Here is a 20,098-nt window from a genome sequence, read left to right on the forward strand (position 1 = left end):
CTGCAGGCGATGGGCGAGATAGGAAACAAGTATTTTGCATTAGTGTTTACTGTGAAGAAGTACATGGGAGATATAGAATGTAGGGAAATAAATGGTGTCATCTTGAAAAATGTCCTTGTTACAGAGGAGGAGAAAGTGCTCAATGAGTGGCTAAGGAGCTGGTGCAGGGGAAAAGGATTCACGTTTTTTGGATCATTGTGATCTCCTCTGGAGTAGAGTTGACCTGCATAAGAAGGATGGATTGCAACTGAATTGGAAGATATCTAATACCTAGGCAGGGAGACTTGCTAGTGATACTCGGGAGACATTAAACCAGTGAGGGAGTGGGTGTAAACCCAAGAAGATAGTGAGGAAAGAGATATGTCTGAGGCTGGTACAGTTCAGAAATCAAATAGTCAAGGCAGGCAAGGGCAAGGCACAGAATGAAGTCGGACTGAGCAGTTGCACTGCATTTACTTCAATAGAAGAGGCCTGACAGGGAAGGCAGATGAGCTCAGGGTATGGTTTTGAACATGGCACTGGGATATTATAGCAATTACAGAGGCATCACTCAGGGATGATCACCTTATTGGGGTTTTCTGCATGGATTTCATCCTGGGGCTCTGGTTTCCTCCCACAGTCCAAAGATGTGCAGGTTGGGTGGATTGTCCAGGCTGAATTGCCCACAGTGTTCAGGGATGTACAGGTTGGCTGGCCCTGGGAAATGCAATGTTACAGGGGGAGGTTAGGAGGCTCTCCAGGTCAGTATCAATGTGATGGGCCGAATGACCTGCTTCCACACTGTTGGGAGTCTCTGATAATTCTACTAGTTTTAAAATAGTTACAGAAAATAATATACCAGATCTAAAAGTTAAGGTTCTGAATTGGACAAAGGCCAATTTTGATGGCCCAAGGCAAGAACTTTCATCTGGCCCATCAAGCCTGCTCTGCCATTCAATAAGATCAGGGCTGAGCTTTCCATGGCCTCAGCTCCACATTCCTGCTCTCTCACCATAACCCTTAATTCCTTTCCTGTTCACAAATCTACCTTTTGCCTTAAAGGTATTCAAGTTGATAACATCAACTGCTGCACTCGGCAGGGAATTCTACAGATTCACAACCCTTTAGCTGAAGAAGCTCCTCCTGGACTCAGTCCTAAATCTGCTCCCCCTTATTTTGAGGTAATGCTCTGTAGTTTGACCTGCCCTCAGTGGAAATAGCCTCCCTGCTTCTGTCTTATCTACTCCCTTCATAATTTTATTGTTTCCTATCCAACTTCCCATTCTTCTGAATTACAATGACTATAGAACCAATTTTTTCAATCTCTCCACATACGCAAACCCTCTCAACTCCCAACTCAAACTAGTGACCCTCCTCTGTACTCCTTCCAGTGCCAGTACATCCTTCCTGAAGTAAGGAGACCAAACCTGTACACAGTACTCCAGGTGTGGCCTCCCCAGCACCCTGTAAAGCTGCAGCATAACCATCCCTCTAGCAAGGAAGGACAATATTCCCTTCACTGCCTTAATTACCTGCTGCACCTGCAAACCAACTTCCTGTGAATCATGCACAAGGACACCCAGCTCCCTCTGCACAGCAGCATGGTGCACATTTTCACCATTTCATCATCCAGTTTGCTGTTAGTCCGACCAAAATAGATGACCTCACATTTCCCAACATTGAACTCCATCTGCCAGACCCTGATCCACTCACGTAACTGATCTGTATCCCTGTGCAGACTTAGTGGCCTCTGCACACATTGCTCTACCTCATCTTTGTATCAAATGTGAACTCTGACACTGTACACTTGGTCCTCAACTCCAAAACATTTGTGTAAATTGCAAACAGTTGTAGTGCCAACACTAATCCAAACACCCCTTTATCCCCATTCTTTATTTTTTGTTGGTTAACCAATCCTGTATCAATGATAATTACCCATAGTGCTATGCATCTTTACCTCATACAGCAGCCTTTTATGTGGCAACTTATCGAATGCCTTCTGGAAATCCAGGTACACCACATCCACCGAGTCCACCTTGTCCAACGCACTCGTCGTATCCTCAAATAATTCCAGTAAATGCGTTAAACTTGACCTGCCTTTCATAAATCCATGCTTTGTCTGCTCAGTGAGACCATTTCTACCCAGATATCTCACCACTACTTCCTTGAGAGGTTCAAGCATTTTCCCCACTACAGAAGTTAAGCTAACTGGTCCTTCTTGAAAAATAGTGGCACCACATTTGCAGCTTCCAGTCTGTTAATACCATCCCAGAATCCAACAAATTTTATTGAATTATCACGAGGTCTGTTTGTTATTTCCCTCCCCACCTCCCCACCATCTCTTTTAGTCCCTGGGATGCATTCCATCAGAGCCAGGAGACCCATCTACCTTTAGGCTGTTATCTTTCCCAACATTACCTCTTTACTGAGAATGATTGCTTCTGTATCCTCATCTGCCATTGCCTCCATAGGCCTGCGACAATGAGAGTATATGGACAGTATGTTCCTGTTAAGGGCAAGGCTGGGAGGTGTAAAGAATGCTGCCTGACGAAAGATATTGTGGGCCTGGTCAAGAAAATGAAGGAGGTATATGGCAGGTATAGAGAGCTGTGTTTGTGTGAATCCCATAGGAGTATAGGGACAGTAGGAGTATACCCGAGGTAAACCAGGAGGGCAAAAAGGGGACATGAGATTGCTTCAGGAAATAGGTTTAAGGAGAATCCAAAGTGATTGTACAAATACACTAAGGAGAAATGAGTAACCAGGCAGAGAATAGGTACCTGCAAAAATCATCAAGGCTGTCTGTGGAACCGCAGGAGGTGAGAGAGATTCTGTATGAGCGGAGAGGTTTTACAAACAAAATGTGCACGTCGGAAAACACAAATTTGAACGTCCCAGTCTTGTGTTTTCAGTAAACGGGGAATTGCCTCAGTGTGGCTGCAGGAATGGGTGCGCGCCGCCATCTTTATTCGGGGCAAGAATTCACTGGACACGTGTGGAGCCGCCAGGTTTGTAGGGGGCAAGGTGCAGCCAGGCGCATGTGCAGCCTTTCTCTAGTACAGAGTCATTGGACAGGATTTACACAGAGCACATTCAAACTCCGAGAAATGGATGTTTATTTCGGGATTTGTTTTATCATTTATTTAAATGATTTGGTATCGTAAATGAGTTTGCAGGTCATACAAAATTGGAGGTGTTGTGGATAATGAAGAAGGTGACCTCAGATTACAATGAGATATTGATCAGATGGGGTTTAATTTAGATAAATGTGAGGTGCTGCATTTTGGAAAAGCAAATCAGGGCAGAACTTGTACACTGAATGGCAAGTCTCTGGAGAGTCTTGCAGAACAAAGTGACCTTGGACTGCAGGTTCATAGTCCTTGCAAGTCAAGTTGCAGGCAGATAGGATGATGAAGAAGGTGTTCAGTATATTTTCCTTTATTGGTTCGAGCATTGAGTATAGGATGTGGGAGGTGATGTTGCTGTACAGGACATTCGTTAGGCCACTTTTAGCCTGCCTCCTATCAGAAGGGTGCTGTGAAACTTGAAAGGTTTCAAAAAAGACTTTCAAGGATGTTGTTAGGGTTGGAGGATTTGAGCTACAGGGTGAGGCATAAAAGGCTGGGGCTGTTTTGCCTGGAGTGCCATAGGCTGAGTGGTGATGTTATGGAGGTTTATACAATCATGAGGGGCATGGATAGGGTAGATGAACAAGGTGTTTTCCCTGGAGTAGTGGTGTCCAGAAGTAGAGGGCATTGCTTTCGGGTGAACGGATAAAATTTCAAAGGGGCCTAAAGGACAACTCTTTCAGGCAGTAGGTGGGATGAGCTGCCAGAGGAAGTGATGGAGGCTAGTACAATTAAAACATGTTAAAGGCATCTATATAGACACATGATATGATTAGGAATCATCTACGGGGATATGGGCCAAGTGCTGGCAAATGGGAATAGACTAGGTTTGGATCCCTGGTTGGCAAGGATGAGTTAGACTGAAGGGTCTGTGTCGGTGCTGTACATCTCTATGACTGTGGGATCATAACAGCTTATACTGTTCTGCTTCATCCCTGGGCTCCCTCATGACCACTGTCAATATCTAGCTTCCTCAGTCTCGAACAATGGGTGTATATTTGGTCTGTTTAGTATTTTACTATTACTTTTACAGACATTTTTGTAAGGTAATTTTTCACTGCCGCCAGCCCCTGACCATGTGCTGCTTATTAAATTTTTTCTGGAAAATCTTTGACCGTCAAGAATTTTTTTTCCCCAATAAGGAAGTGCATTTTCCTTCCATTTCTAACTATCAAATAATGCACCATTTTCATTCCCTGTAATCCATTTTGCACTCCCTGAAACATCAACTGTGTTTCTCCTTCCACAGAAACCAGTGATTAATGCCAAAGCCCTGTTGCCTGTGGAGAGGGTGATGTTTGACTTTCTTGTACAGCTGCAGTTTGTGTGGTGAAGGTGCTCCCACAATGTGGTTGGGTAAGAGACATTACAGAGTATTCATTCAGCAACAGTGATGATTTGAAGGTAATGTCCAAATCAAGAACAGTTTGTAGTTTTATTATTCTGCTTATAATTTCACAAAAATATTATTGGGAACTTCAGACATAAGGCCAGAGAAGAATGACCAAAACCATTGCCAAATAAGCAGGTTTTGAGAAATGTCTTAAAGGGGGAATGCAGACCTGTGAGGTTTTGGCTGCAAATTTCAGCCCTTGTTGCTTTGGCAACTGTAAAAGCAGTCTCATAGGTGAAGTAATGAATTAACAAGTCATTGGGAGTCTCAAACAGAATGGGTTGTCGAGGTCTGAAAGGGTGTGTGACGCAGTGAGCTAGGGATGATCACAACCAGGAATTAAATCAAGAGTGAGAATTTTAAATTGAGGGATGTGGGCCAGATGCTGGCAGGTGAGACTAGATTGGATATCTGGTCGGCATGGACGGGTTAGATTGAAGGGTCTTTTTCCATGCTGTACATCTCTGTGGCTCTGTTGTTGATTATGAATCGGGGCCTTTTGATGGATCAACAAGTTTTGGTAGAGGGAGTACTTGGGCAGCAGAGATTTAGTTTTTCTAGAGATTTAGTTTTTCTTGAGATTACAGGTTGAATGTGGGAAGCTGGCCAGGAGTGTGTTTGGATACTGAAGTCTGGAGATAACACAAGATGGATGAGAGTATATGAGCTGAGACAAGGGTGGAATCAGCTAGAATTAGTGGTCTTGGAGTGGGACTGGGCTGTCACACTCACCTCACCTCTGGGATTCAGCTGGTTGTCAGGTTGTGAATCAGGGCGGTAACACAATCGGGAGCTGAGTGGCCCTGGTGGTGCCTAAAATGAGTGTCACTCAGCTGGCTGTTGCTGAGCAGCTGCTGCTTGGTAGTCCTGTTGATGACATCTTCCATCACTTTACTGCTGGTCGAGTGTGGACTGATAGATGGAAATTGGCTGGGTTGGATTGCCCTGTTTTTTTGTGTTGAACATCCCTGGGCAATGTTTCACATTGTCGGTAGATGCCAGTGCTGGAGCGGTACGTGACTTGGTGGGTGGCAAGTTCTGGAGCACAAACCATCAGTATTATTGCCAGAATGTTGGCAGAGCCCATAGCCTTTGCACTACTTAACCATTTCTTGATGTTATTCAAACTGAATTGAACTGGCTTAAAACTCACATCTGTGATGTTAGAAACCACTGGAGAAGACTAAGATGGATCATCCCACTTTGCCCTTCTGGCTGAAGATTGCTGTAAATGCTGTTCTCTTATCTGGTGCATGGGTGTGTGAGGCCCCTCAATCAGTAAGGGTGGGGATATCTGTGATACTTCCTCCAGTGAGTTGTTTAATTGTCCATCACCGTTCACAACTGGGTGTGGCAGAACTGCAGAGCTCCGATCTGTTCCATTGGTTGTGGGATTGTTTAGCTCTGTTGCTTGCTGCTGATGCTGTTTGAAATGCAGATGGTCCTGTTTGGTAGCTTCACCAGGTTGGAACATCATTTTTAAGTCTGCCTGGTGCTGCTCATGGCATGCCCTCCTTTCCTGTCCATTGTGATGGGTGAGATCAGGATTTACAAACCCATGAGATTACAGATTGTGCTGGAGTACAGTCTGCTGCTGTTGATGTCCCACAGTGCCTCAGAGATACCCAGTTTGAGATCCTACATCTTTCAAAGTCTGTCCCAATTAGAACGGTGATAGTGTCACTCAACACAATGGAGGTTTTTCTCAACTTTAAGGCAAGTCTTGTGTCGCCAAAAGGAATGTGTGATGGTCGCTCTTACCGATACTGTCATGGCCAGATGTATCTGCAGCTAGTCAATTCATAACAATGAGATCAAGTATGTTTTACACACTTGTTGGTTCCCTCACCACCCGCTGCAGACTCAGTTGAGCAGCTATATCCTTTAGGACCTGGCCAGCTCCGTCAGTAATTCTGTTGCAGAGCTAGTCTCGATTGTGGACATTGAAATCCTGTGTCCAGAGTACATTTGACACCATTTTATTGCCTCAGTGCTTCCTCCAAATGTTGTTCAACATGAAGGAGAACTGATCCGTCAGCCAAGGGAGGACGGGACGTGGTAATCAGCAGGAGCCATGAGACCTACTGGTCTCCGGAGTCAATGCTGTGTACTCCCAGGGCAAATCCTCCCTGTCTGTACACCACTGTGCCACCACCTCTGCCTGGTCTGTCCTGCTGGTGGGGCAGGACATATCCAGAGATTTCAGGAGAAAGTGAAGACTGGAGATCAGAGTCAAGAGTCTGGTGCTGGAAAAGCACAGCAGGTCAGGCTGATGAAGGGCTTAGGCTCAAAACGTCGATTCTCCTTCTCCTCGGATGCTGCCTGACCTGTTGTGCTTTTCCATCACCACAATCTCAATATCTTGGGATGGTGATGGTGGTGTCTGGTCATTGTCTGTAAGGGTTGATTTCATGAGTATGACTCTGTCAGGCTGTTCCTTGATTGGTCTGTGAGACTGCTCGGCACATTTTGGCACCAAAATCCAGATGTTAGTGAGGAGGACATTGCACCATCGAGAGGGCTGATTCTGTGGTTGTAATTTCTGGTGCCTTCTTAAATGCCAAGTGGTCCATCCAGTTTCATTCCTGTGTTGAGACTTTGCAGTGATTAATACAGTGAGTAGCTGGCTGGGCCGCTGTCAGGTTGGCAGGATTTTTTTCGCCATTGACAATGGTTTCATGGAGATCAGGAGATTCCTAATTCCAGTTATTTTTTCTTGAATTCCGATTCCACCATCTGCCAAGATGGGATTCGAACCAGGACTTCAGTCATTTGTTGTAATATTTTGGAAAAAGTTAAATACATTATGTTTGTTCACTCACTTTAAATATCACTTACCCAGGTTTTGTTTCTTTGTGAAACACTGTTCATCGTCCTGTCTCCTCCATCCTCCCCTTCAACAACAAGAGTTTGGAGCACATGGAGTTTCTCTGTCACTAAGACTGAGATAATATGATCTGTAGCTTCACTCCCTCCCACTCGCCCGCCGAGCCAAACTGCCTCACGTGGTGTTCCCGGTTTTGTCCTAAACTTACATCTTCCTCCAGTCTCTTGTCAAGCCTTATCAGAGCTCATCTTGACCCTTTCCCCTAATCTCACTAAACTACAGACTTTCCAACTCTCTTTCCTCCTCCTCCTCATCAGTCCCCCTCACCGATTCACAGACATTGTTCCTTGTTCTGTCTTTTCTGCTTATGTCCTTCTCTCTCAAAATCCTGCTCCATCTCCACTCTCCCTTTCCTTTCTGAATTCCTTGCATTTGGTGTCCTTGGTCCCTTCTGTATCTCACGTACATACTGCCAGGAGGTGACATTGTACAAAAGCACATGTACACTGACGATGCCCAGCTCTCCCTCCCCATCATCCCTCTCCATTACTCCACTGTTACTCAGTTATCAAACTGCTTACCACATTCCCACTACTCGATCAGGTGCCGTTTCCTCCAATGAAGCATTGTAGTGGGTAAACTCATTGCCTCACAAATTCCTTTCCCTAACTGCCGAGCCTCTCCCTCTCACTGGGAACTATGCAGCAGAACTACACTCTTCACAGTATTGCAGTTATATCTGATGCGAAGCTGACCTTCTGATCAGACATCTACACAATCCCAAACACCAAGAATTCCAATCTCTTAAACTTTGCTTATCTCCTCCTCACCCCAGCTCCATTGCTACTGAAACCCCTTACCCGTGTCTGTGTTGCCTTAAATGTGACGAATCCGAAACAGAACCCTTGATTCTGTGACTGATTCAGAATCTGGTTTCAAACTCCCTCCTCAGTAATTACCTTCAGACACATCAGTATTTATTCTGTCAAACCCCTTAAGAATCTGGTGGTGCGGTCTGATTGTAGATGATGGAAATGACAGAGGATGATGTGTTGTATCTGGGTGGAAGGTAAGGACTTAGGGGTGTGTTCTATCCTTGTTGAAGTTGGAGGTGTGGGTTTCAAAGGCAGAGGTGTGGGAAGTGGAGGAGATATAGTGGATTGTATTGACCACATGGGAGGGGAAATTGCAGTCCTTGAAATATGGTGCCATTTGGTATGTTCTGGCTTCACTGGAACACTGCAGTAAGCATGAGACAGAGATGTTGGCCAGGGAACAGGCTCGTGTGTTAAAGTGGCAGGCAGCTGGAAGCTCGGTGTCTGTTTTTGCAGCAGAATGTAGATCATCAGTCGCCATTTCTGCCACCTCCACTGAGATGCTGCCAGACACAGGTTCCTGTCCCCTCCATTAACAGCTATGCACCCTCCCAGCCAGATGGTAATCCACTCCTTTGTCTTTCCAAATGTTCTGGTCTCTCTTTGGTTCTGTCCCTGCCTATTATTTACTCTTTAACCCCTATCTCCTGCAGTACAAAGATCTGCAGATTAGTTGAATTGGCCAAGCTAAATTTCCCATAATGCTCAGGGATGTATAGGTTAGGTGCATTAGTCAGGAGAAATATACAGTAATAGGGTAGGGGAATGGGTCTGTTGGGATACCCTTCGGAGGGATGCTGTGGACCTTTTGGGCTGAATGGCCTGTTTCCACACTGTCAGGATTCTAATTTTCCCAGCTCCCATCGGATCTGAGGAAGGGCCACTGGACAGATTTTTGTTCCCAGATGCTGCCAGACCTGCTGAGCTTTCCCAGCACCATCTGCTTGTTGTTCCTGATTGACACCATCCATACACCTTCTGGGTTTGATTCAGACAGGGGGAGGATCCCACCACTGACCTCACAATGGGGTCCAGCTGATTGGTGGAAGCTTCGGACCAATAGGAAAAGGTGGTGGGACTAGTGGACCAAGTGGAACCAGCTGGTCATCCAAACAATGGGAGTGAATGAGGGGCGTGGCCAGTGGGATGACGCGTCACCAGTAACTCAGCCAATGCAGTGCCACGTGAGTTGGCCGTTGGTGAATGTGGGAGACGCAAACAGGGAAGGGGAGAGTGGCTTCAGAGACAGGGAGATAATGAGTCACTTTAGACTGGGAAGTTTTAATTACACTCTGTGCGGGTCGTTAGTCTGAATTAGAAACTCTTAATCCCGCATTTGCAGCAGATGGGAAGATGGCTGCGGACATCAGGCATTGACAGTTCCTGGGATATGGCTGCCATCTTTATTGGGAGCAAGGTACAGTGAGGCACATGTGCATGTCCCCTTCCTAGGATTGTGGGGGGAGAAGGTTTGAAAAGAGGCATTTACACATCAAGCACATACCAAGAGAAAAGTATGTCTTTGTATTCTTCCTGCACTGACTGTGAGTTTTGTTTTGTGAATTCATTTCATAGGATATTAAATCAGAATAATTGAGGCTGGGATCTCAAAAGCAAGTTTTTACAGTCAATGGAGTCATCAGGATCTGAATATCATTGGCATTTAACTGTGGAAGGAGAAAGGTTTGTCTGATCTGTTTGTGGGAAGATATCTCCAATATTTTTGTTAAGCAGAAAGATGTACAAATTCGTGGTTGGATCACCCTTTGGGTATGTGCTGCCTTCTGGGCCCTGCAGCAGAGGAAGGAGATATTGGCCTGAGAGGGAGCACAGATTCATCCAGATTACACCTCGTCTCTTTGTAAGAACTCTCAGATTTAGACCCAATCACCCACTTCATGATGTTAACCTGTAAACTTTTTTATTTTCAATTACTTGCAAACTTCCCATTAAAAGTCCTTTTGGACTCAAATTCCAGTACCTTTCATTTGGAATGTTCCAGCTTCTGACAACTGTCTGTTCATTCCGAAACTGCTGAGGTCCATGTTGACTCTGGGGTTACAAAGGGCTGAATTGAAAGATGAGGTGCTGTCCCTGAGCTCCCATTGAGATACATTGGAACAGTACAGGAGACTGAGGGCAGTGTAGGTGTGAGCAGACAATGAAAATGACAGGGCTGCACTGTGAGGGCTGCTTGGCTCAATGAGAGTGTTCTGGAGTTGGGTGTAAACAGAGTGAGGTGAGACAGGGAGACGGTGAAGCTGAAACTCAGTTTTGGTTCAGGCCTTTCAGAAACGCACATGATCCCAATGGGAACAGTCAGTTTTTATGTGGTACCTGCGGAGTATTTCTTAACAGTTTTTAAAGTATAACATAACAGGTTAAGTAAAGATTGGTGCTTGTGATTTTAATAGAACTGTTTGTGTGAAGGAAGGTTGCTAGTTCATTTAAATTCTCTTAATGGGAGTAACTAAATGAATAAAGAGAGATATTGAGATAGGAGCCCTCAGACCCGTGGTGTGCTACTCTTGCAGAATGTGGGAAATAAGGGAAGCTTCCAGTATCCCTGACGGCTATGTATGCAGGAAGTGGACCCACCTGCAGCTACTGGGAAACTGTTTTTCAGACCTGGAGCTGTGAGTGGAGCATCTGCAATACTGAGAATGTTATGGACAGCACGTTTAGTGAGTTAGTCACACTGCAGGTGAGGGTTACACAGGCACAAAGGGAATGGGTGACCATCAGATCAAGAAAATAGACAGGAAGGGAGTGCAGGAATCCCCAGTGGTTATCCCCTTCTCAAACAGGTCCAGATATACCACTTGGGATTCTGTTGGGAGGTTACGGGTGGGGTAGCCTCTCGGGAAATCAGCAACAGTCAGGTTCATGACACACCACAGAAAGGTCTGCTGTACAGAGCGGGAGGAAAGAGAGTGGCAGGGCTAAAGTGACAGGGGATTCAATAGTCGGTACACAGACAGGCACTTCTATGGCCACAGACATGAATCCAGGATGGTATGTTACCTCCCTGGTGCCAGGATCCGCAATAGCTTGGATAGGCTATCGGACATTGTGGAGCTGGTGGGTAAACAGCCCATGGTGGTGGAATCTTCTCACTATGAAGACCATGGATCATTTACATACTCCACTGCTTCCCACTCCTATCTGCTTCGAAAAGAGAGAATCACAGAGAAACACGGAATAAAATGGGGTCAGAGTCTCTGGTATAAAACTGTTTAACACAGTGCCCCCATCTTATCCATATTGGTCATCAAGCACACATACCCGGTGTGATCATCTAATACCTTTTTGATATTAGAATAGATGATACATGATTAGTTAATGTTTTGATGAGGAAAATGAGCAGAGAGGTTTAGTAGTAATTTCTGAAGCTCAGGGTGCATGAATCTGAATTAAAAATGGGCTATCCTCAAGGCTGGAATTAGAGAAAAGCACTTAGCACAGAGATTTGTGGGGCTCGAGGAGATTACAAATACAAGGAGGATTGTGAGAATGGATGATGTTACAGAGACAGATGTTTTGTGATACCAGAGATAGTGAGGGTTCTGAGGCTGGAGAGGAATTACAGAGATAAGGAAGAGTTGTGAAGCTGATGAAGTGACAGTGATAGAGAGTTGTGAGCATGGAGCAATTTACAGAGACACCGAGAGTTAGAGTCTTAAAGTTATTCAGCATGGAAACAGACCCTGTGGTCTAACCAATCCATGTCGACTATAATTCCAAGCGAAACTGACTGCACCTGCCTCCAAATATTTCCTATTGATGAACTTTAGCCGATGTCTTTTAAAGATTGTAATTGTATTCACAGCTCCCATTTCCCCATGCAGTTCATTCCACAAATGTAAAAATATCCTCATATCTGATAGGATATCTATAAAATATCGATAAAACATCCTAAAATCTATTTAAAACCTTTCTCATCTCTCTCTTCAAAATGTGTGCACCCGAGTCTTCAATCCCCCTGCGACCCCCCGGGCATTCATCTTATCTACACTCTCCGTGATTTTATAAACCTCTAATACGTTCACCCCTCAACCTCCTATACTCCAGTGACAGAAATCTCAGCCTATCCAGCCACTCCTTCAACACCACCCCTCCATTCATGGCAACATCCTGGGAAATATCTTCTGAACCTTCTCTAATAACATCCTTCCTATAACGGGGAACCAGAACTAGATGCAGTATTGCAGAAAAGGCCTCATCAGCATCCTGTACAGCCTCAACATTACGTCCCAACTCCTCTACCTAAAGGTCTGAGCAATGAAGGTAGGTGTGCTAAACACCTTCTGAACCACCCTCTCTACATATGACACAAGACCTGAACCCCTCGGTCTGTTTGTTCTATGTCACGACTCAAGGCCTTACTTTTAATTAGTGAAATTAATTAATGAGGCTAAAGGGGATGTCTGTTTTATCAAAATGTAATAGCTTACATTTATTCAAATTAAACTCCGTCTGCCCCTCTTCAGCCCATTCACCCAATTGATCAAGATCCCTTTGTAATCATAAATAACCTTTGTTACTGTCCACTTTAACAGTTTTGATGTCACCCACAAACAAACCATACTTTGTATATTCTTACCCAAAACATCTACACGCATGGCAAGCAAAAATGGACCCAGCACCGATTCCTGTAGAACACTACTGGTCACGGGCCTCCAGTCTGAAAAGCAACCCTCCACTACTACACTCTGTTTCCTACCGTTAAGCTCGTTTTGTATCCAATTGGCAAGCTCTTCCTGAATCCCATGTGATCAAACTTTACAAATTAGTCTCCCATGCAGAACCTTGTGAAAGGCTTTACTAAAGTCCAAATAAACAATGTCTAACGCTCTGCCCTCGTCGATCTTCTTGGTTACTACCTTAAAAAGCTCAATCAAGTCTGTGAGACACCCTCTTGTGTAACCATGTTGACTGTGCCTGATCATTCCTTAACTCTCCAAATACATGTAAACCCTATCCTTCTGAATGACCCACAGGTCACCCACCACTGAAGTCAGACTCCGAGGTCTACAGTTCCTAGGCTTCTCCTTCTATCCCTTCACAAACAAAGGTACAACATTAGCCACTCTCCAGTCATCAGGTAGCTCACCCGTAGTTATCGATTATCCAAATATTTCTCCATGGTGCCCACAATTTCCTCCCACCCAAACTGTTCCCATCCGATCACTTCAGTCACTTGCCCTGTCTGATCAGCCAAGAAAAGCTCAGGTGTTGCTTGCTTTCTGATAGGAACATTTACAAATTGATAAAGAACATTTTCTTGGACTCGTTTAACAAATTCTTTCCCAACCAAACCACTCACACTATGGTAGTCCCAGTCAATGTTTGCAAAATTAAATCATCTACTATTACCACCTTATTATTCTGACTTTATATCTGAGATCCCTCTGTATGTTCCTTTAGTTCACTCTGATTATTGCGGCGTCTATAGTGCCATCCGACCAAGGTGATCATTTTTTAAATTTTGAAAACACAATTTTATTTTTAAAAAGCTCTCCTCCGCGATTTGAAAATACATCTCTTTTTGTTTATTCACTCAGTTGATGTGGGTGTTTACCCTGAGGGCAGTTGAGAGTTAACTCCATTGCTGTGGGTCTGGAGTCACTTGTCGGCCAGACCAGGTGAGGATGACAGTTTCTTTCCCAAAAGGACATTAATGAACCAGATGGGGGTTTTCTAACAATCGACAATAGTTTCATGGTCATCATTCGCCTTTTCATTCGCGATTGTATTGAATTCCGATGCCACCATCAGCCATGTTGGGATTCTAACCCTAATCCTCGGAACATTACATATATTACTCGTCTATCAAGAATACCATCTGGCCATTACCTCCCTTTTTAGCAGAGTTTTTTTAAAAATGTTCCCTCATTCTACATATACAATTTGTGATAAAATACTCAAATGTCCATGTGTCGGCCTCTCCAAAAGTTCACTCAACAGAAATCTGTTTGGGGGGAAAATACTTCACTCTTTTTTTTGGGTTTTTTTATTTTTCATTTTTGAGGTAAAAGAAACAAAAATGAATCCAAATAAAAATCTTACATCACGGACATGTAATTTCTGAAGCTGGAGGGGGATTACAGAGACGCTGAGGGTGGTGAGGCTGGAGAGGGATTACAGAGACGCTGAGGGTGGTGAGGCTGGAGGGGGATTACAGAGACCGGGAGGGCAGTGAGGCTGGAGGGGGATTACAGAGACAGGGAGGGTGGTGAGGCTGGAGGGGGATTACAGAGACAGGGAGGGTGGTGAGGCTGGAGGGGGATTACAGAGACAGGGAGGGTGGTGAGGCTGGAGGGGGATTACCGAGACAGGGAGGGCGGTGAGGCTGGAGGGGGATTACCGAGACAGGGAGGGCAGTGAGGCTGGAGGGGGATTACAGAGACAGGGAGGGTGGTGAGGCTGGAGGGGGATTACAGAGACAGGGAGGGTGGTGAGGCTGGAGGGGGATTACCGAGACAGGGAGGGTGGTGAGGCTGGAGGGGGATTACCGAGACAGGGAGGGTGGTGAGGCTGGAGGGGGATTACCGAGACAGGGAGGGTTGTGGGGCTAGAGGGTGATTGTTGTCCAAACATCACTGTGGTGTACATGGACTGCAGTATTTCAGGAAGACAGTCTACCACCACTTTCTCCAACACAAAGGTGGCCAATCAATACTGGTCTGGGCAGCAAAGTCAACCTCCAGTGAATAAAACCAAGCAGTGCCCTCTCTGAGCTGACTGGCTGTGAAGTTATAAACATCTCTGGAAATGGAGTGGACAGAGAAGAGAAACAGTGACATTTCACAGCTGCCCTCCGAGAGTCCTCACCCTTGGAAGTACTCAGAGCCGGGGATCAGCTCAGTGGGTTTCAGTCTCTTCAAACATCAATCTTAGTCTGTTCTATTTTATTAAATCTACAATAGTGAGTAAGGTGAGGGTTTCTTTTTAATGTCTTACAGTCTCTTGATTAAATGTTTAAAATATAAAACATAAGCATTGTTATTCTCGGGCAGTATTTTTCCAGCAGTAAGACTGTGCCTTTTTCTTGGTCTGTAGATTCTTAAGGCGGAGAGATGGCCTGTTGTAGAGTGGCGTGCTGTTCATGTCGGATGTTGGAGATTAGGGAGAGTCTCCATGATCCTGTGATTATGTCTGCAGGAAGTGTGATTGTAAATCCTATTGGATCGCATGTATTGGTGGAAGAGTGATTAAAGGCAGTGAGGAATTGACAGGAGCCTGGGGGTGTGATTAAGGGGCAGTCTCAGGATTGCAGGATACTGCAGATACAGTCAGGTAGATGGGTTGCCTCCAGGAAAGGTAGGAGGGGGTAGGCAGGTAGTACAGCAGTCTTCTATGGCTATCCCCCCTCTCAGACAAGTATACTGTTTTGGAAAATGTAGTTGGTAATAGACTTTCAGGGGAATGTAACACTGACAGTCAAGTTACTGTGACTGAGACTGGCTCGACTGTAATGTGAGATATATCCAGTTCCACGTGATCAATGGTGATAGGGGACTCTCTAGTCAGGGGCACAGTCTGCTGTTTCTGCAGCTGACAGTGAGACATCAGAATGGGGTGGTGCCTGGGTCAAGGATGACTCCGAGATGGTTCAGAATCTTCTCAAAGGGGAGGATAACCAGTGGGAAGACATTGTACATTGGTACCAGTGGCATAGGAAGGGGAAAGCATGGGGTCCTGACGAGCAGGGAGATTTGCTAGTGCCACTCGGCATGCATTAAACCAGTGAGGGAGTCGGGGTAATCCTAAAGAGATAGTGAGAAAAGAGGTGAGTCTGAGACTGGTACTGTTCACCAGTCAGACTGTCAAGGCAGGCAAGAGCAAGTCACAGAATGAGGTGGGACGGACCAGTTACACTGCATTTATTTCAGTGCAAGAGACCTGACAGGTCAGGCAGGTGGGCTCAGGGTATGGTTTTGAACAACATGGCACTGGAATATTACAGCAATTACAGAGGCAATACTCAGAGATGGATAGGACTAACAGCTTAATTTTCCAGGGTATAGATGCTATAGCAAGGTTAGAAGGGGGCAACCGAGCAGGGGTAGTGGCATCTTTGTTTAGGGATAATGTTACGGCTGGGCTTCCGGAGGATATTCCTTGGAGTACATCCAGGCAGTTGTTTGGGTGGTACTGAGAAATAAGAAAGGGATGATCATCTTATTGGGATTGTATTATAGACCCTCTCCCAATAGTCAGCAGGGAATTGAGACAAAATTTTACCGAGAGATCTCAGTTATCTGTAAGAATAATGTAGTTGCAATGATAATGGGTTTTAACTTTACCAACATGGCCTCGGAGTGCTGTAGTGTTAAGGGCTTGGATGGAAAGGTATTTGTTCAGTGTGTACGAGAACATTTCAGATTCAGCTTGTAGGATGTACCTACTAGAGAAGGAACAAAACCTGACCTGTTTTCTTCTTTCATTCACAGGATTCACAGGCTGTCACTGGCTCGGCCAGCATTTATTGCTGCGTTTACCCAGAGGGCAGTTAAGAGACAACCACATTGCTGTAGATCTGGAGTCCCATGCAGACCAGACCAAGTAAGGATGGCATTTTCCTTCCCTAAACGTCATGAGTGAACCAGATGAGTTTTCCAACAATTGACAATGGATTCCTTGTTGTCACTAAATTATTTTTTCCAGATATTTATTGAATTCACGTTCCACCATCTGCCGTGATGGGATTCAAACCCAGATCGTTATCTGGGTCTCTGGATTAACTGTCTAAGGATAATTTCACTCCGTCATCAGGACATGAGGCAGGGTGAGTGACTGAGGTATCAGTGGGGCATCACATCAGCACCAAAGATCCCACAGTATTGTGGCTCAGTGGTGAGCTCTGCTGCCTCAGCACCAGGGACCTGGGTTTGATTCCAGCCTCAGGTGACTGCCTGTGTTCAAGTTCGCACATTCTCCCCAGTATCTGTGAGGGTTTCCTTTGGATGTTCCAGTTTGCTCCCACAGTCCAAAGATGTGTAGGTTAGTTGGATGAACCATGTTAAATTTCCTATAGTATCCAGATGCAGTAGATGAAGTATTGGGATGTGCAGGCAAATCTCTGCCTGATGTGAAAAGATCCTTTTGTGGTCTTGGACAGAGGTCAGAGGGAGGTGTGGCTGTACTTTTTACATCTCCCACGGCGGCAAGGGGAGGGTCAAGGGTGTGGAGCGTGGGTTGGTGGGAGGGTGTGGACCAAACAAGGGAGGCGCAGCGGGAATGGTCTCTGCGGAACACAGATAGGGGTGGAGAGGGAAATATGTGTCTGGTGGTGGGGTCTGGCTTTAGGTAGCAGAAATAACAGAGGTTAATGGGCTGTTTCTGGAGATTAGTGGGGTGGAAGGTGAAGACCGCAGGATTATATTCTTTATTGTGGCTGGAGGGGTGGGGTAAAGGCGGAGGTGAGGGAAGTGGAGGGTATGTGTTGGAGGGCATTGTTGATCAAGTCAGAGGAAAATTATGGTCCTTGAAGTAGGCCTTTCTGGGATGTCCTGGAGTAGGATCCAAAGAGATTAAACAAATATATCACAGACAAAAGATTAACTGGACCAGAGAATAGGACCCCTTAAAGGTCAACAAGGCTGTCTATGGAACCACAGGGGGTGCGAAAGATATGCAAATATTTCACGTCATTTTTACTGGAGAAGTATATGGAAGCTCGAGAGTTTGGAGAAATAAACAGTGATAAATTGAAAAGTGTCCATGTTACAGAGGAGGTGGGACTGGATGTCTTAAATCGCATCAAGGTGGATAAAGCCCTGGAACCTGATCAGGTGTATCCTGGAACTTTCTGGAAATCTAGGGAAGTGATTGTTGGGCCTCTCCTGAGGTATTTGTATCATTGATAGCGACAGGTGAGGTGCCATTATTTTTAAAAGGTGGTAAGGAGAGGCCATGGAACAAGAGAATAGTGAGTCTGAAGTCAGTGGCAGGCAAGTTGTTGGAAGGGATTCTGAGAGACAGGATATCCATCTATTTGGAAAGGTAAGGAATGATCAGGGAGAGTCAATGTGGCTTTGTACGTGCACAATTGTGTCTCACTAACTTGAGTGAGTGTTTTGAAGTGACAAAGAAAATTGATTAAGCCAGGCGGTGAACATTGTTTATATGGACATTCAACAAGGTTCCACAAAGCAGACTGGTTAGCAGGGTTAGATGACATGGAATGCAGGGAGAGCAAGCCATTACAAAACTGCCTTGAAGGTAGGAGACAGAGGATGATGATGGAGGGTTGCTTTGCGGACTGGAGGCCTGTGAGCAGCAATGTGCTGCAAGGATGGATATTGGGCCCTTAAATAAATGACTTGGATGTGAATATATGAGTTATGGTCAGTAGGTTTACAGAAGACACCAAAATTGGAGTTTTAGAATGAAGAAGGTTAGTTCAGAATACAACAGGATCTTGATCAGATGAGCCATTGGAGCAAGGAATGGCAGACGGAGTTCAATTTAGATAAATGCGAGCTGTTGTATTTTGGAAAGGCAAATCAGGGCAGGACTTATACACTTAATGGTAAAGTCCTGGGGAACATTGCTGAACAAAGGGACCTTGGAGTGCAGGTTCTTAGTTCCTTGAAAGTAGAGTCACAGGTAGGCAGGGTAGTGAATGCAGCATTTGGTACGCTCCCCGTTATTGGTCAATGCACTGAATGCAGCTGTTGTGATGTCATATTGTGGGTGGACAGGGCACTGATTACAGCTCTTCTGGAATTCTGTTTATAGTTCCAATCTCCCTGTTCTCGGAATAACTTTGAGAAACTTGAAAGGGTTCAGAAAATATTTGCAAGGATTTTGCCAGGGTTGGATGGTTTGAGCTATTGGGAAAGGCTCAATAGGCTGGGACTATTTTCCCTGGAGAGTTGGAGGCTGAGAGGTGATCTCATAAAATCATGAAGGGCATGGATAAAGTGAGCAGTCAGGGACTTTTTCCCAAGTTCGGTGGGTCCAGAACTAGAGGGTACAGGCATAAGGTGAGAGGGAAAAGATTGAAAAGGGATCTAAGGGGCATCTTGTTCATGTTGAGGGCATTGCATTTATGGAATGAATTGCCAGAGAAGGGGTGGAGGCTAGTACAATTGCAGCATTTAAAAGGCATTTGATTGGGTACATGAAGAGAAATGGTTTTAGAGGGATAAGGGTGAACCGCTGGCAAATGGGATTCCATTAATGCTCTCCGTTATTGGTCAATGCATTGAATACAGAAGCTGGACAGGACGTTGATTAAGCCACTTCTGGAATTCTGTTTTCAGTTTGAATTACTCTGTTCTGGGAAGGATGTTGTGAAACTTGTTTGGACAAGATTTACAAAAACGTTGCCAGGATTGGAGGATTTGGGCTACAGGGAGAGGCTGAATAGGCTGTGGCTATTTTCTCTGGAGAGTAAAAGACTGAGAGGCGACTTCATGGAGATTTATAAAATCACAAGGGGCGTGGGTAAGGTGAGCAGCGGGGGTCCTATTTCCTCAGGTTAGGTGGGTCCAAAACTAGAGCACCTGGGTTTAAGTTGAGAGGGGAAACATTTAATAGGGATCTAAATGGCAACGTTTTCAAGCTGAGTGTGGTGTGTGTATGGGAGGGGCTACCAGATGAAGTAGTGGAGGCTGAAAAATCACAACATCTAAAAGGCTTCCAATTGGGTACATGAATAGGAAGGGTTTTGATGGATGCAGGCCAATAGCTGGTAAATGGGAATCCATTAGATTAGGATTCCTTGTTGGCACGGACGAATTGGACCGAAGGTCTGTTTCTTTGATATTAATAAAAAAAGATGCATTCCTCTATTTTGTGGAGAGCTCGCTGAAGCACAGATAATTATCCTTGGAGCTGAGAAGGTGAATCAGTGATTTCGATCTGGTGCAGATTTGGTTCCAAG

General features: G+C 45.1%; 1 long non-coding RNA gene across 13 annotated transcripts in view; it reads left to right on the forward strand.

Annotated features, from left to right (window-relative positions):
* Positions 1 to 20,098, forward strand: part of LOC140469993 (uncharacterized) — an 83,990-nt gene that overhangs the window by 10,996 nt on the left and 52,896 nt on the right. For 9 of the 13 annotated variants that reach the window (XR_011956287.1, XR_011956285.1, XR_011956286.1 and 6 more), the window contains 5 exons: positions 4,357 to 4,463; positions 9,778 to 9,885; positions 13,767 to 13,847; positions 16,659 to 16,770; positions 16,873 to 16,993. This is a non-coding gene — a long non-coding RNA (uncharacterized lncRNA). Of the gene's footprint in view, positions 1 to 4,356; positions 4,464 to 9,777; positions 9,886 to 13,629; positions 13,673 to 13,766; positions 13,848 to 16,658; positions 16,771 to 16,872; positions 16,994 to 20,098 lie in introns of all 13 variants that reach the window. The other 4 variants (XR_011956282.1, XR_011956283.1, XR_011956280.1 and 1 more) reach the window with 3 other exon arrangements.

The sequence above is a fragment of the Chiloscyllium punctatum genome, chromosome 50 (genome assembly GCF_047496795.1).
Source record: "Chiloscyllium punctatum isolate Juve2018m chromosome 50, sChiPun1.3, whole genome shotgun sequence".
NCBI classification, from domain to species: domain Eukaryota; kingdom Metazoa; phylum Chordata; class Chondrichthyes; order Orectolobiformes; family Hemiscylliidae; genus Chiloscyllium; species Chiloscyllium punctatum.